The following is a 16,431-nucleotide window of genomic DNA, read 5'->3' as shown; positions in this document are numbered from 1 at the left end:
TGTGTTTGTTAGTGTTATGTATCGTTCTATAACTTTCTGGCAGTTTGAAATCCTTTAAAGATTTCTCATTTAGTTCATAGAGGGAGTTTTCTATTGCTATGAGTTCTTGGTTAAAGATGTCATTAGTCAATGGTATTGAGTCATCATGTGTTTCTTGTTGTTTTCTGTGTAGTATATCTTCACATAAATGTTCTTTGTATTCCTCCCATAAAGACGTAGGATCCGAAGGGTTACAGAATAAAAGAATAGTAACAAATAATTGGCGTAGTTGATTTGGGCAATCTGAAAGGGCAGCATCACTTAAAGTATGTTTCCAATGTTGGTCGTCTTCAATGAGTCCAAGTGATTTACATGCAGCTTGGTAGGTAGGCATTAATTGTCCATGAACGGTTAAAAGACTTTCAAAGCTTGTAGGTCCCCGAACATGTTGTAAAGGAATGCGTAAATGGAAGACTGTGAATAGTGTACATTCTCCCAAGAGCCGAGTCCTTTTTTACTCCATGGTTGCCTAATTCGTCAATACCACGTTTCCTCCGTGTAAAAGTATTTTTTCCCCAGGTATAGTATTATGGAACCTCTTGGTATAGCAATGTTTTAGCAAAAGTGTCAGTGGCACACAATTTAAAGAAGGCAGTAAGTGTTGTAGGTGTTGGATTTTCTGCTACTCTGTTCATTGTTTTTTCATTAAAATATACTCTTTGTCCATTTGGCAGATGTACAGCTAGATGTGTGACCGTCGGATGTCTTTCATGAATGTTAAACTGAAGGATGCGCCAAACAGCCTCTGAAGTACTAATATACCTGCCATTGAGATATGTTTCAATTTCATTATGTTTGTTTGCAATAGTAGCAGTTGCTTGATCTGAGCCTTTGTTGATATATTTGCAAATATATTTAATAGCTTTCACTGATTGGCAGTATTCAATATTAATGTGAGCATTGAAAGTGCAACATAGTACAGGTGAATATGGAACCACCCACTGATTATCGACAGTAATTTCTTGGCTTCTAACAGTCATTGTGATTGTCTGTCCGCCATGTTGTGTGCTCCTTCTACGGTAAATGGGATAACCATTAACACCAGTTTCTGTTTCATTAGTGAGGGGGCGTGGGTATTTTTTGGTATAAATACCATTTTTCATACATGGTGATAGAACGTTGTGTTCCCCACATGGGCCATGCAACATGTTCTTTTTAACAATCAAAAATAGTTGTTCATCGTTGACAGGATCTGGCAGCTCAGCGGATATAATGAAATCCACTTCGTCTGCTTGTATTTTAGGTTCAAGCCACAATAGGATGTGCACGTGTGGCAGTCCCCTCTTTTGCCATTCAATGGTAAATATGTTAGCTTTGGCATATCCAAAGATATGTTTTTGCGTTAATATTTCCATGAGTGCTTTCACTTTTAAATTGAATACACGTGCAACGATGTCATGTCTATCGCATGATCTTTGTTTAGGAAATAATTATTTTTTAATTTCTGGCCACTCTGGATTGCATGTGAAGGTGATGAACAAATCAGGTCTCCCATAGTGCCTAACGTATGTCATTGCATCTTGTGTCTTTTCGTGCATGTACCTGGGCGAGCCAGTGAAGGTAGCTGGTAAAATGATGTGTTGTCCAATATCCGAAGCTTGAAGGTGCTGATCTTGATTGAGTGCATCTTTTAAGTTTATGTAGTTTTCTGCACGTAGTTGTGTTTGATTGCGGCGTATGAAGTCGAGCCTTTCGGTGATCATTTTTGCCATCATATCCACAATATATTGATTAAAAAGATTTCTAAACCAATGTAAGGTATTGAAAGTTGTGGATCTAACCATTAGAGTATAGGCCTAGTATTGCATGCATGTAACAGTTTTGTTCTTACCGCAGTTTGCTAGTGGTATATTTAGACAATAACCATCTTCACCTCTTGGAAATAGAATGGGGTATTGTAAGGGGTCATATGATCTATGCAATTCGGAGACTTTACGTAATATTCCTTCTCGGGTATGTAAGACAATGTTGCGTGGGCCTTTGTTTTCGATAACTAAAAGAACTGCAACTTCATCAGTTGTTGGTGCATTATATCTCCCTGGATGTGTATTTGGAGGGTGTTGATCAGCGTGGATGATAATTTTAAAATCTTCATCATGTGAATGCATCTCATAGTTGTATTCAAGTGACCTAATGTACGTGTTATGAGTGTGCAATGTGGTTTGTAGTTCTTCAATAAGCTGTCTGTTTAAGTTTGGGATCATGTGTGATCGTGCATCAACTTTTTGCATTGCGGAAAGGAAATATATTTTTAGAAATTGTGGGGACTTTCCTTCTTGTGGAAGCATGCTGCCAATTAAGTGGTATAACTGTTCATGTATTTTAAAAGTGGGCATGAAATTGCCTTCTTTGACTTCATTTGCACCAAAGGATGTAATTTGGAATAGAGTATTGTAACAGCGTGTGTTTGTTAAGAAATGATTTGAAAGTGGGTGAGTGCCATCAAGTAGCTGTTTAATGATTGGAGGTGGTTCTTAATATTGACCTTTCCTGATAAGCAACAAAGGCCTTTAGGTTCCGCCTTCCATTTCTGTGTGTAGCACTTGGTACAGACACTGTCCATGTTTCCAGTTATAACATCTGCATTGTTCATGTAGTCAATAAGTGGGTTGTAGTTGAATGCTGATTTGAGGCTATGTACTGTTAGTGGAAGCATAAGTAAAGGTTGGTCTGTAAGTTGTGTTTGAGCTTCTATTGTTGAAGTTTGTAAAGTGGAAGTATGAGGTATAGTAGTGGACGTTGATGGCTGGTCACTGTTGTGAGGAATTGGCTGTAAAAGCTGAGAAGTGTATGGATCAGCGATGTTCGTTAAGTGGTTGTGATCCTGTTCTTGTGTTAGTCGTATGCGCTTATTCCTTTGTGCCCGTGTTTTATATGTTGCCCTTGAAAGTTGTGTCTTCCTCTTCACCGTTGTAATAAAGTGATTGTAATATTTGTAAAAAGTGTAATGATATTAATGTTAATTTGTATTGTGTCTTGCAATATTGTATTTGTCCTAGAATGTTTATGTTGTGCACCTTTTTGTAGTAGGCTATGTGTGGTTTGGATATGTTCTCTAAGTGTAATGAATGAGGCGTAACATCCTGTGATTCTGGGCAAATCACGTAATCTCCCTGTGCCTTAAAAAAAATGAATGTGTGTCCTCATGTAACGTAACTGGTGCTATGTAAAGCGCTTTGATAGCCGATTTGGGTGTAGTTTGCGCTATATAAGAGTGTGGAAATAAAAATAAAAAAAGTAGTACAGTGGGTGTTCTGTGTAGAGTAGAGTATGTTAAAGGTGTGTGTTTTAGAAAAGCAATATGTATACTACTATTATAAAGAGAGAACTCTCAAACTTTTGTGCCCGAACAACGTTGTTAGGGGGTGTTAGCGTTGTAAAGAAATAATGTCCTTTTAAATATCCTTAGTTATGTTTGTGATCATGGGTAAGTGTGGTTACATTTTCCACATAGCAAAGCAGCATCAAGTAGCGTAAAGCGCCGTCAATTACTATACATCATGCCTCTTTTGTAATGTAAATGCGGCAGCATCAAGTAGCGTAAAGCGCCGTCAATTACTATACATCATGCCTCTTTTTGTAATGTAAATGCGGCCTATTGAAATCCTCCTGTTTTTGTGTTCCTGTTCGCCCCCTGTGGCAACGTGTAATGTAGTGTTTTGTTTTTGTTTGAAGTGTAAGGAGTGTTATGTAAATTTTCCTTTTTTTGTTTCACTGCCAGCCCCCAACCATCAAGTAGCAGAAATCTGCGTCAATTAGTATACATTATGCCTCTTTTTTCAATGTACATGGGGCTTATTGAATTACTCCTGTTTTTGTTTTCCTGTCCTTCCCCTGTTTTAATGTGTAATGTAGCGGGCCTGTAATGTTTAGTGTAATGATTGTTATTTAAATGTTCATGTTTTTGGTTGAGTGCCTGCTCCCTTGTTGAACTTGTGATGTGTTTTTCTTTTTTTTAATGTGTTGTTGTATTTTTGCTAATTACAGCGAGGGGTGTGAGCAGGGCTATTTGTTTCCTTCTGCAAGCATGTCCGACGTGTGGAAATTGGTATTTTGCAGTTTATTTGTCAATTAGTGTGAGTGCTGCGAGCATGCATTGATGTTAGATGTGTGTAAAGTGTCGTCAATGAGGCCCTGGCAGTCCCCTGTGCTGTGCCTTGCAACAGTGTTATTGTGCCTTGTTCTGTGCCCTGTGACAATCTGTAAGTCCACACAGCATTGAAGTTGTCCCTGGCTGCCCCCTGTGCTGTGCTTTGCAACAGCGTTCTTCTGCCTCGTTCTGTGCCCTCTGAGAATCTGTAAGTCCACACAGCAATAATGTTGTAGTTCACACAGCAATAATGCTCTGACTGCGTATTGTGAGCGCTATTAGAGGGACTGCTGTGAGCAAATTTTTTTGCTTCTCCCTGCAAGAACGTTAGACGGTCAATTAACGTCCATCATGCCTCCTTGTGTAATGTAAATGTGAGGCTTGTTAAATTGTCCGTGATTACTTCCCTGGCCTCCCCCTTATGCAGCCCCTTCCAACAACAGTGCATGAGTACAGCATTCACGTTTAAAGGTCGTAGATGATGCCTCGTTGTAGAATGGGAAAGAGGCTTGTGTACATTTTTCTCCGTTATTATGTCTCTGGCCACCCCCTGTGTATCCTCTTTCAACAACAGTGTGCAACTACGGATTTCGCGTTTGTAGAGCGTACATGATGCCTCAATGGCTTGTGGAAATCGCCGTGCAATTTTTTCCGTGGCCTGTGACAATGTGTATTGCTCAGCCGTTCGTGCCCCCGACAGCAATAATGCTCCTAGATCACGTGCGCGTTTTACCAATGGCTGAAGGTTTTTCATAATTTTCTTTACAATGAATGTGGTACTTGCATGATTGCTTGCGTGATTGGTTAATTGTGTAATGTGTGTGGCACCATTGGTTGTTTGGTGGAAGGCGCGGTGCTTGAGTGATTGGTTATTTGTGTAATGTGTGTTGCGCCATTGGTTGTTTTCTGGAAGGCGCGGTGCCGCGATTGGATGGTTGTGCAAGGTTGTTTGGTGGAAGGTGCGGCCAAGAGTGTTGGGCGATTGGATGCTTGCAACATTGGTCCCGAAGCCGCGCCCTTTTGTTTATGTTGGCTCGGAACCCTACGGAGTCAGTGAGTACTAAGCCCATTGCACATTCCGAATTTGGCGAAATCGTAAATATTTCAAAAACGATGTTCATGTCACAATGTTTATCCACTACGCTCTGTAATGCTCCTGAAGCGTAAAACGGTGTGCTGAAGTTGCTGTGTTGTGTGTGCTTTGTGTTGTGTGTGTGCTTGAGTGCTTGAAACCGAGTGAATGGGACATGCCCCTCTACCAATGTTACCGCCCACATTAAGAACAACGCCCACAAGGAACTGCTTTCTCCGGAATGTTGTTTGCCTTTCGTAATGTATATTTTGTACAAATGTATAACCTATGTCCATCTCATGGACCTCCCCTTTCCAACGCTTTATTGGGTGTTATGATTGATGGTGTACTTCTGGAGTTTACCCGCCTCAAAGGTTCCCAGTTCTCGCTTTATAATAGTAGTATAGATTGACCTACATTTGCTGCCTGCTGTTGTAAGCACCACTAATGTAAATTTTAGATTTCTACATTTGATCTTTAACAATATTAACGTCTTCTGTTTTTCTCCACTAAAAAGAAACAACAACACCAACTTCCATGGAAACTACCACAGTAACATCTGAACAAACAAGCACAGCACCTTCAACTGCAGGTATCCTTTTTGGCTCATCATTTTCGATGTTGCTGTTTTTTATTGTGATGCACAAACACTTCTCTTTCTTTCATCTGCACATCATGTTTCCTTCGTTTTGTTTTCTTTCCAAAATTCCTTCCATTTCCCTTTCATCTCTTACTCATTTATTGACTTCTTGTTTTCTGTATTTTACTTTTCAAAACTTGAACATTTTCCCTGTTTAATAAGAGATCCTCAAAAGTAATGTTGTAAATGTGGGACAACCAATATAACACATCAAATATACTAGCCATCTAGTCAAAATTGACAATGTAATGTTAATGGTCACAGATAGCCTGATTCACAAAGGTAATTTTACACATTTTTGCAAGTCTATGGTTATTTGCAATTCCAAACGTAATTACATGAGTAGTATCTTTGCAACTGAGGAATCTCCACATTAGTGACATAAAATCTGCACTTTAAAAGATAGGTAGTGATAAAGATACTACTTGTAAATGTATTTGTGAATTGCAAAAAATCTTACATTTACACTAAAGTGTAATTTTTTTTTTCAATCAGGCTCAAAGTGCCTGGATGGTGCTTCTGTTGTTTTTTAGCTAAAGACTGCTCCTTCTCAAATCTAAAACGATCATAAAATCCTTATTACGAGAGGTCTGATAATAACAAAGGGCTTAGAACCAACCCTGGGCGTAGTTCCCGAAGTAGCGCTACGCGAAGATACTCAAAGTGCACTTCACACTACGCAAACTTCACGTAGCACTATGCGAACTGCGTAGTAGCATGTTCGCACTGTGCAAGATGCATTTTCAATGATTGCACAGTGCCAGATGCTTGTTCGCACTGTGCAATCATTGAAAACGGCATCTTGCACAGTGCGAGCTGTAGTTTTCTGCCTCTCAAGTAGATTTTTACTCGAGCGGCAGCTTTCTCAACGCGAACTGGTAGTTTCCCATCGCAAGCAGTCGCGAGCATGCACGACCACTCGCAAGGAGAAACCTGACCTTGCCGCGTTGAGAGTCTAGCCGGGATGTCATTTTGCTTGCTCGCGATCGCTAACATGACGTTGAGGACCGCGAACAAGCAAAAAATGACCGCTGCACTACGCTACGCTGCGCTACGCTGCGCTACGCGTGTTTGCACTTTGCTACGTGCAGCTCGCGTAGTGCGAAGTTGCGCAAACTTCGGAAATCTACGGGAGCGTAGCGTACTGCTTCGCCCAGGGTTACTTAGAACTCAAATTATGTGGCCCTTGAAAATTGTAAATTAATCAGAAATACATCTTTGCTGTTGCAATCTAGCTTGAGGATTCACTAGCTGCAGGCTGGGATAGTTTTCAGAGGAAATAAAGAGAAATATATGTTGGAGTTGGCACAGCAGGTGAATGGCCTGCATTTTATTCTCCAAAAATGTATTTTCTCAATATTGCAGCAATCTGAAAGAATTGTAACCTATAGTAATAGGAATTCAGAAAGTGGAAAAATGACTTTAATTATAATGGCCCACTCAAGGGTTCAAATCTATTACATAGTGCACTACCCAGCACTGATAACAGTGTCAGATTACTGTTTCAGTTAATTCACAATATGAATATCATTTTTTCTGTAACAAGAAACTTCACACCATACATCCACAGTAACCGCCACAGTGAATTCCGAAAGAACAAACTTACCATCTTCAACGACAGGTATCTTTTTTCTTTATATATTTTCTTTATAGCTCTTTTTACGTGCTATACACAAACACAGCTCATTTTATCATGTCTCTTTCATTTTCCCTCTTACTTTGTCTCCATTTTGTTTGAACCATCCCTTTCATTTGCATTTCATGTCTTAAAACTTTCTTGATTTTTGATTTTTGATTTCATATTTTACTTTAGAATACTTTAACATATTTATTGCTGAATAAAGGACATGAATAATATTTTGCTGGACGTGACACATACTATGTAACATAGCAGAAATACTGTCCAGCCAATCCAGACTGCAAAAATCAATAGACAATAGATCAGCTGATGGGGTGTTGCTTATTGGCTGCCATATCCTTTCACCTAAATCTGAATCCACAGTAAAATAGTCAATGCAAGTGACCAGTAGTTTGTGATTGACATTGGTAACGAAATTAAATGAAAACAAAAATAATAATTTTATCAGAAAAACCTCTTCTCAATCACACTCTAGCATAACAATTCAATAGCTATAGCTGTCATAATATTCAGATTGAATACCAACAAAACCAAAATAGAAATTTCCACTAGTAAGAGTCCTGCCTACATGTTATGCTCTCAAAACCTATTTTGCTGTCATTCCACCAAACTGAAAGAACTGAAAGCTACAGTATCAGGAATTATAACAGAGCCAAAATGAAAGTATTTATAGTGGATATATCATATTATTGACCTACATTTGCTGCCTGCTGTTGTGAGCATCACTAATGTAAATTTTAGATTTTTACATTTGATCTTTAACAATATTAATGTCTTCTGTTTTTCTCCGCTAAAAAGAAACAACAACAGCAACGTCCATGGAAACTACCACAGCAACGTCTGAACAAACAAGCACAGCACCTTCAACTGCAGGTATCCTTTTTGGCTCATCTTTTTCGTTGTTGCAGTTTTTTATTGTGATGCACAAACACTTCTCTTTCTTTCATCTGCACATTATGTTTCCTTCGTTTTGTTTTCTTTCCAAAATTCCTTCCATTTCCCTTTCATCTCTTACTCATTTATTGACTTCTTGTTTTCTGTATTTTACTTTTCAAAACTTGAACATTTTCCCTGTTTAATAAGAGGGCCTGAAAAATAATGTTGTAAATGTGGGACATCCAATATAACACATCAAATATACTATCCATCCAGTCAAAATTGAGCATGTAATGTTAATGGTCTCAGATAGCCTGATTCACTAAGGTAATTTTACACATTTTTGCAAGTCTATGGTTATTTGCAATTACAAACGTAATTACATGAGTATTATCTTTGCAACTGAGGAATCTCCACATTAGTGACATAAAATCTGCACTTTAAAAGATAGGTAGTAATAAAGATACTACTTGAAATTTATTTGTGAAATGCAAAAAATCTTACATATACACTAAGGTGTAAAAAATTTTTTTTCAATCAGGCTCAAAGTGCCCGGATGGTGCTTCTGTTGCTTTTTAGCTAAAGACTGCTCCTTCTTAAATCTAAAACGATCCTAAAATCATTATTATGAGATGTCTGTAAATAACAAAGGGCTTAGAACTCAAATTATATGGCCCTTGAAAATTGTAAATTAATCGAAAATACATCTTTGCTGTTACAATCTAGCTTGAGCATTCACTAGCTCCAGGCTGGGATAGTTTTCAGAGGAAAAAAAGAATCTATATGTTGGAGTTGGCACAGTAGGTGAATGGCCTGCATTCTGAAAGAGTTATAATTTATAGTAATAGCAATTCAGAAAGTGGAAAAATTACTTTAATTATAATGGCCCACTCAAGGGTCCAAATCTATTACATAGTGCACTACCCAGCACTGATAACAGTTTCAGATTACTGTTTCAGTTAATTCACAATATGAATATCATTTTTTCTGTAACAAGAAACTACAAACCATACATCCACAGTAACCGCCACAGTGAATTCAGAAAGTACAAACTTACCATCTTCATCGACAGGTATCTTTTTTCTTTATATGTTTTCTTATTACTCTTTCGAAGTGCTATACACAAACACAGCTGATTTTATCATGTCTCTTTAATTTTCCCTCTTACTTTGTCTCCATTTTGTTTCAACCATTCCATTCATTTGCATTTCATGTCTTAAAACTTTCTTGATTTTTGATTGCATATTTTACTTTTGAATACTTTAACATATTTATTGCTGAATAAAGGACATGAATAATATTTTGCTGGACGTGACACATACTATGTAACAAAGCAGAAATACTGTCAGGCCAATCCTGACTGCAAAAATCAATAGACAAAAAATCAGCTGATGGAGTGTTGCTTATTGGCTGCAGTATCCTTTCACCTAAATCTGAATCCACAGTAAAATAGTCAATGCAAGTGACCAGTAATTTGTGATTGACATTGGTAAAGAAATTAAATGGAAACAAAATAATAATTTTAGCAGAAAAACCGCTTCTCAATCACACTCTAGCATAACAATTCAATAGCTATAGCTGTGATAATATTCAGTTTGAATACCAAGAAAACCAAAATTGAAATTTCCACTAGTAAGAGTGCTGCCTACATGTTATGCTCTCAAAACCTATTTTGCTGTCATTCCACCAAACTGAAAGAACTGAAAGCTACAGTATCAGGAATTATAACAGAGCAAAAATGAAAGTATTTATAGTGGCTATATCATATTATTGACCTGCATTTGCTGCCTGCTGTTGTGAGCATCACTAATGTAAATTTTATATTTTTACATTTGATCTTTAACAATATTAATGTCTTCTGCTTTTCTCCTCTAAAAAGAAACAACAACACCAACGTCCATGGAAACTACCACAGTAACGTCTGAACAAACAAGCACAGCACCTTCAACTGCAGGTATCTTTTTTGGCTCATCATTTTCGTTGTTGCTGTTTTTTATTGTGATGGACAAACACTTCTCAGTTTATCATCTGTCCATCATCTTTCCTTTGTTTTGTTTTCTTTCCAAAATTCCTTCCATTTCCCTTTCATCTCTTACTCATTTATTGACTTCTTGTTTTCTGTATTTTACTTTTCAAAACTTGAACATTTTCCCTGTTTAATAAGAGGGCCTGAAAAGTAATGTTGTAAATGTGGGACATCCAATATAACACATCAAATATACTATCTATACAGTCAAAACTGAGCATGTAATGTTAATGGTCACAGATAGCCTGATTCACAAAGGTAATTTTACACATTTTTGCAAGTCTATGGTTATTTGCAATTACAAACATAATTACATGAGTATTATCTTTGCAACTGAGGAATCTCCACATTAGTGACATAATATCTGCACTTTAAGATAGGTAGTAATAAAGATACTACTTGAAATGTATTTGTGAATTGCAAAAAATCTTACATTTAGACTAAAGTGTAAATTAATTTTTTTCAATCAGGCTCAAAGTGCCCGGATGGTGCTTCTGTCGTTTTTTAGCCAAAGACTGCTCCTTCTAAAATCTAAAACAATCATAAAATCCTTATTAAGAGAGGTCTGATAATAACAAAGGGCTTAGAACTCAAATTATGTGGCTCTTGAAAATTGTAAATTAATCGGAAATACATCTTTGCTGTTGCAATCTAGCTTGAGGATTCACTAGCTGCAGGCTGGGATAGTTTTCAGAGGAAATAAAGAGAAATATATGTTGGAGTTGGCACAGTAGGTGAATGGCCTGCATTTTATTCTCCAAAAATTTATTTTCTCAATATTGCAGCAATCTGAAAGAGTTGTTACCTATAGTAATAGGTATTCAAAAAGTTTAAAATGACTTTAATTATAATGGCCCACTCAAGGGTCCAAATCTATTACATAGCGCACTACCCAGCACTGATAACAGTTTCAGATTACTGTTTCAGTTAATTCACAATATGAATATCATTTTTTCTGTAACAAGAAACTTCAAACCATACATCCACAGTAATGGCCACAGTGAATTCAGAAAGTACAAACTTACCATCTTCAACGACAGGTATCTTTTTCTTTATATATTTTCTTTATTACTCTTTCGAAGTGCTATACACAAACACAGCTGATTTTATCATGTCTCTTTCATTTTCCCTCTTACTTTGTCTCCATTTTGTTTCAATCATCCCTTTCATTTGCATTTCATGTCTTAAAACTTTCTTGATTTTTTATTTCATATTTTACTTTAGAATACTTTAACATATTTATTGCTGAATAAAGGACATGAATAATATTTTGCTGGACGTGACACATACTATGTAACAAAGCACAAATACTGTCCAACCAATCCTGACTGCAAAAATCAATAGACAATAAATCAGCTGAAGGGGTGTTGCTTATTGGCTGCAGTATCCTTTCACCTAAATCTGAATCCACAGTAAAATATTCAATGCAAGTGACCAGTAATTTGTGATTGACATTGGTAAAGAAATTAAATGGAAACCAAAATAATAATTTTAGTAGAAAAACTTTTTCTCAATCACACTCATAACAATTCAATAGCTATAGCTGTGATAATATTCAGATTGAATACCAAGAAAACCAAAATAGAAATGTCCAGTAGTAAGAGTGCTGCCTACATGTTATGCTCTCAAAACCTATTTTGCTGTCATTCGACCAAACTGAAAGAACTGAAAGTTACAGTTTCAGGAATTCTAACAGAGCCAAAATGAAAGTATTTATAGTGGCTATATCATATTATTGACCTACATTTGCTGCCTGCTGTTGTGAGCATCACTAATGTAAATTTTAGATTTTTACATTTGATCTTTAACAATATTAATGTCTTCTGTTTTTCTCCGCTAAAAAGAAACAACAACACCAACGTCCATGGAAACTACCACAGTAACGTCTGAACAAACAAGCACAGCACCTTCAACTGCAGGTATCCTTTTTGGCTCATCATTTTCGTTGTTGCTGTTTTTTATTTTGATGCACAAAAACCTTTCTCTTTCTTTCATCTGCACATCATGTTTCCTTCGTTTTGTTTTCTTTCCAAAATTCCTTTCATTTCCCTTTCATCTCTTACTCATTTATTGACTTCTTGTTTTCTGTATTTTACTTTATAAAACTTGAACATTTTCCCTGTTTAATAAGAGGGCCTGAAAAGTAATTTTGTAAAGGTGGGACATCCAATATAACGCATCACATAAATTATCCATCCAGTCAAAATTGAGCATGTAATGTTAATGGTCTCAGATAACCTGATTCACAAAGGTAAATTTAAACATTTTTGCAAGTCTATGATTATTTGCAATTACAAACGTAATTACATGAGTATTATCTTTGCAACTGAGGAATCTCTACATTAGTGACATAAAATCTGCACTTTAAAAGATAGGTAGTAATAAAGATACTACTTGAAATGTATTTGTAAAGTGCAAAAAATCTTACATTTACACTAAAGTGTAAATTATTTTCTTTCAATCAGGCTCAAAGTGCCCTGATGGTGCTTCTGTTGCTTTTTAGCTAAAGACTGCTCCTTCTTAAATCTAAAACGATCCTAAAATCCTTTTTACGAGAGGTCTGATAATAACAAAGGGCTTAGAACTCAAATTATATGGCCTTTGAAAATTGTAAATTATTCGGAAATACATCTTTGCTGTTGCAATCTAGCTTGAGGATTCACTAACTGCAGACTGGGATAGTTTTCAGAGGAAATAAAGAGAAATATATGTTGGAGTTGGCACAGTAGGTGAATGGACTGCATTTTATTCTCCAAAGATGTATTTTCTCAATATTGCAGAAATCTGAAAGAGTTGTAACCTATAGTAATAGGAATTCAGAAAGTGGAAAAATTACTTTAATTATAATGGCCCACTCAAGGGTCCAAATCTATTACATAGTGCACAACCCAGCACTGATAACAGTTTCAGAATACTGTTTCAGTTAATTCACAATATGAATATCATTTTTTCTGTAACAAGAAACTTCAAACCATACATCTACAGTAACCGCCACAGTGAATTCAAAAAGTACAAACTTACCATCTTTAATGACAGGTATCTTTTTTCTTTATATATTTTCTTTATTGCTCTTTCTAAGTGCTATACACAAACACAGCTGATTTTATCATGTCTCTTTCATTTTCCCTCTTACTTTGTCTCCATTTTGTTTCAACCATCCCTTTCATTTACATTTCCTGTTTTAAAACTTTCTTGATTTTTGATTTCATATTTTACTTTTGAATACTTTAACATATTTATTGCTGAATAAAGGACAAGAATAATATTTTGCTGGACGTGACACATACTACGTAACAAAGCAGAAATACTGTCCAGCCAATTCTGACTGCAAAAATCTATAGACAATAAATCAGCTGATGGGGTGTTGCTTATTGGCTGCAGTATCCTTTCACTTAAATCTGAATCCACAGTAAAATAGTCAATGCAATTGAACAGTAATTTGTGATTGACATTGGTAAAGAAATTAAATGGCAACCAAAATATTAATTTTAGCAGAAAAACCTCTTCTCAATCACACTCTAGCATAACATTTAAATAGCTATAGCTGTGATAATATTCAGTTTGAATACCAAGAAAACCAAAATTGAAATTTCCACTAGTAAGAGTGCTGCCTACATGTTATGCTCTCAAAACCTATTTTGCTGTCATTCCACCAAACTGAAAGAACTGAAAGCTACAGTATCAGGAATTATAACAGAGCAAAAATGAAAGTATTTATAGTGGCTATATCATATTATTGACCTGCATTTGCTGCCTGCTGTTGTGAGCATCACTAATGTAAATTTTATATTTTTACATTTGATCTTTAACAATATTAATGTCTTCTGCTTTTCTCCTCTAAAAAGAAACAACAACACCAACGTCCATGGAAACTACCACAGTAACGTCTGAACAAACAAGCACAGCACCTTCAACTGCAGGTATCTTTTTTGGCTCATCATTTTCGTTGTTGCTGTTTTTTATTGTGATGGACAAACACTTCTCAGTTTATCATCTGTCCATCATCTTTCCTTTGTTTTGTTTTCTTTCCAAAATTCCTTCCATTTCCCTTTCATCTCTTACTCATTTATTGACTTCTTGTTTTCTGTATTTTACTTTTCAAAACTTGAACATTTTCCCTGTTTAATAAGAGGGCCTGAAAAGTAATGTTGTAAATGTGGGACATCCAATATAACACATCAAATATACTATCTATACAGTCACAACTGAGCATGTAATGTTAATGGTCACAGATAGCCTGATTCACAAAGGTAATTTTACACATTTTTGCAAGTCTATGGTTATTTGCAATTACAAACGTAATTACATGAGTATTATCTTTGCAACTGAGGAATCTCCACATTAGTGACATAATATCTGCACTTTAAGATAGGTAGTAATAAAGATACTACTTGAAATGTATTTGTGAATTGCAAAAAATCTTACATTTAGACTAAAGTGTAAATTAATTTTTTTCAATCAGGCTCAAAGTGCCCGGATGGTGCTTCTGTCGTTTTTTAGCCAAAGACTGCTCCTTCTAAAATCTAAAACAATCATAAAATCCTTATTAAGAGAGGTCTGATAATAACAAAGGGCTTAGAACTCAAATTATGTGGCTCTTGAAAATTGTAAATTAATCGGAAATACATCTTTGCTGTTGCAATCTAGCTTGAGGATTCACTAGCTGCAGGCTGGGATAGTTTTCAGAGGAAATAAAGAGAAATATATGTTGGAGTTGGCACAGTAGGTGAATGGCCTGCATTTTATTCTCCAAAAATTTATTTTCTCAATATTGCAGCAATCTGAAAGAGTTGTTACCTATAGTAATAGGAATTCAAAAAGTTTAAAATGACTTTAATTATAATGGCCCACTCAAGGGTCCAAATCTATTACATAGCGCACTACCCAGCACTGATAACAGTTTCAGATTACTGTTTCAGTTAATTCACAATATGAATATCATTTTTTCTGTAACAAGAAACTTCAAACCATACATCCACAGTAATGGCCACAGTGAATTCAGAAAGTACAAACTTACCATCTTCAACGACAGGTATCTATTTCTGTATATATTTTCTTTATTGCTCTTTCTAAGTGCTAAACACACACACAGCTGATTTTATCATGTCTCTTTTATTTTCCCTCTTACTTTGTCTCCATTTTGTTTCAACCATCCCTTTCATTTGCATTTCATGTCTTAAAACTATCTTGATTTTTTATTTCATATTTTACTTTAGAATACTTTAACATATTTATTGCTGAATAAAGGACATGAATAATATTTTGCTGGACGTGACACATACTATGTAACAAAGCACAAATACTGTCCAACCAATCCTGACTGCAAAAATCAATAGACAATAAATCAGCTGAAGGGGTGTTGCTTATTGGCTGCAGTATCCTTTCACCTAAATCTGAATCCACAGTAAAATATTCAATGCAAGTGACCAGTAATTTGTGATTGACATTGGTAAAGAAATTAAATGGAAACCAAAATAATAATTTTAGTAGAAAAACCTCTTCTCAATCACACTCATAACAATTCAATAGCTATAGCTGTGATAATATTCAGATTGAATACCAAGAAAACCAAAATAGAAATGTCCAGTAGTAAGAGTGCTGCCTACATGTTATGCTCTCAAAACCTATTTTGCTGTCATTCGACCAAACTGAAAGAACTGAAAGTTACAGTTTCAGGAATTCTAACAGAGCCAAAATGAAAGTATTCATAGTGGCTATATCATATTATTGACCTACATTTGCTGCCTGCTGTTGTGAGCATCACTAATGTAAATTTTAGATTTTTACATTTGATCTTTAACAATATTAATGTCTTCTGTTTTTCTCCGCTAAAAAGAAACAACAACACCAACGTCCATGGAAACTACCACAGTAACGTCTGAACAAACAAGCACAGCACCTTCAACTGCAGGTATCCTTTTTGGCTCATCATTTTCGTTGTTGCTGTTTTTTATTTTGATGCACAAAAACCTTTCTCTTTCTTTCATCTGCATCATGTTTCCTTCGTTTTGTTTTCTTTCCAAAATTCCTTTCATTTCCCTTTCATCTC

The sequence above is a fragment of the Lissotriton helveticus genome, chromosome 11 (assembly GCF_964261635.1).
Source record: "Lissotriton helveticus chromosome 11, aLisHel1.1, whole genome shotgun sequence".
Classification (NCBI taxonomy): Eukaryota; Metazoa; Chordata; class Amphibia; order Caudata; family Salamandridae; genus Lissotriton; species Lissotriton helveticus.
The sequence above is the reverse complement of the archived record's forward strand: the minus strand, read 5'-3'. Positions refer to the sequence as shown.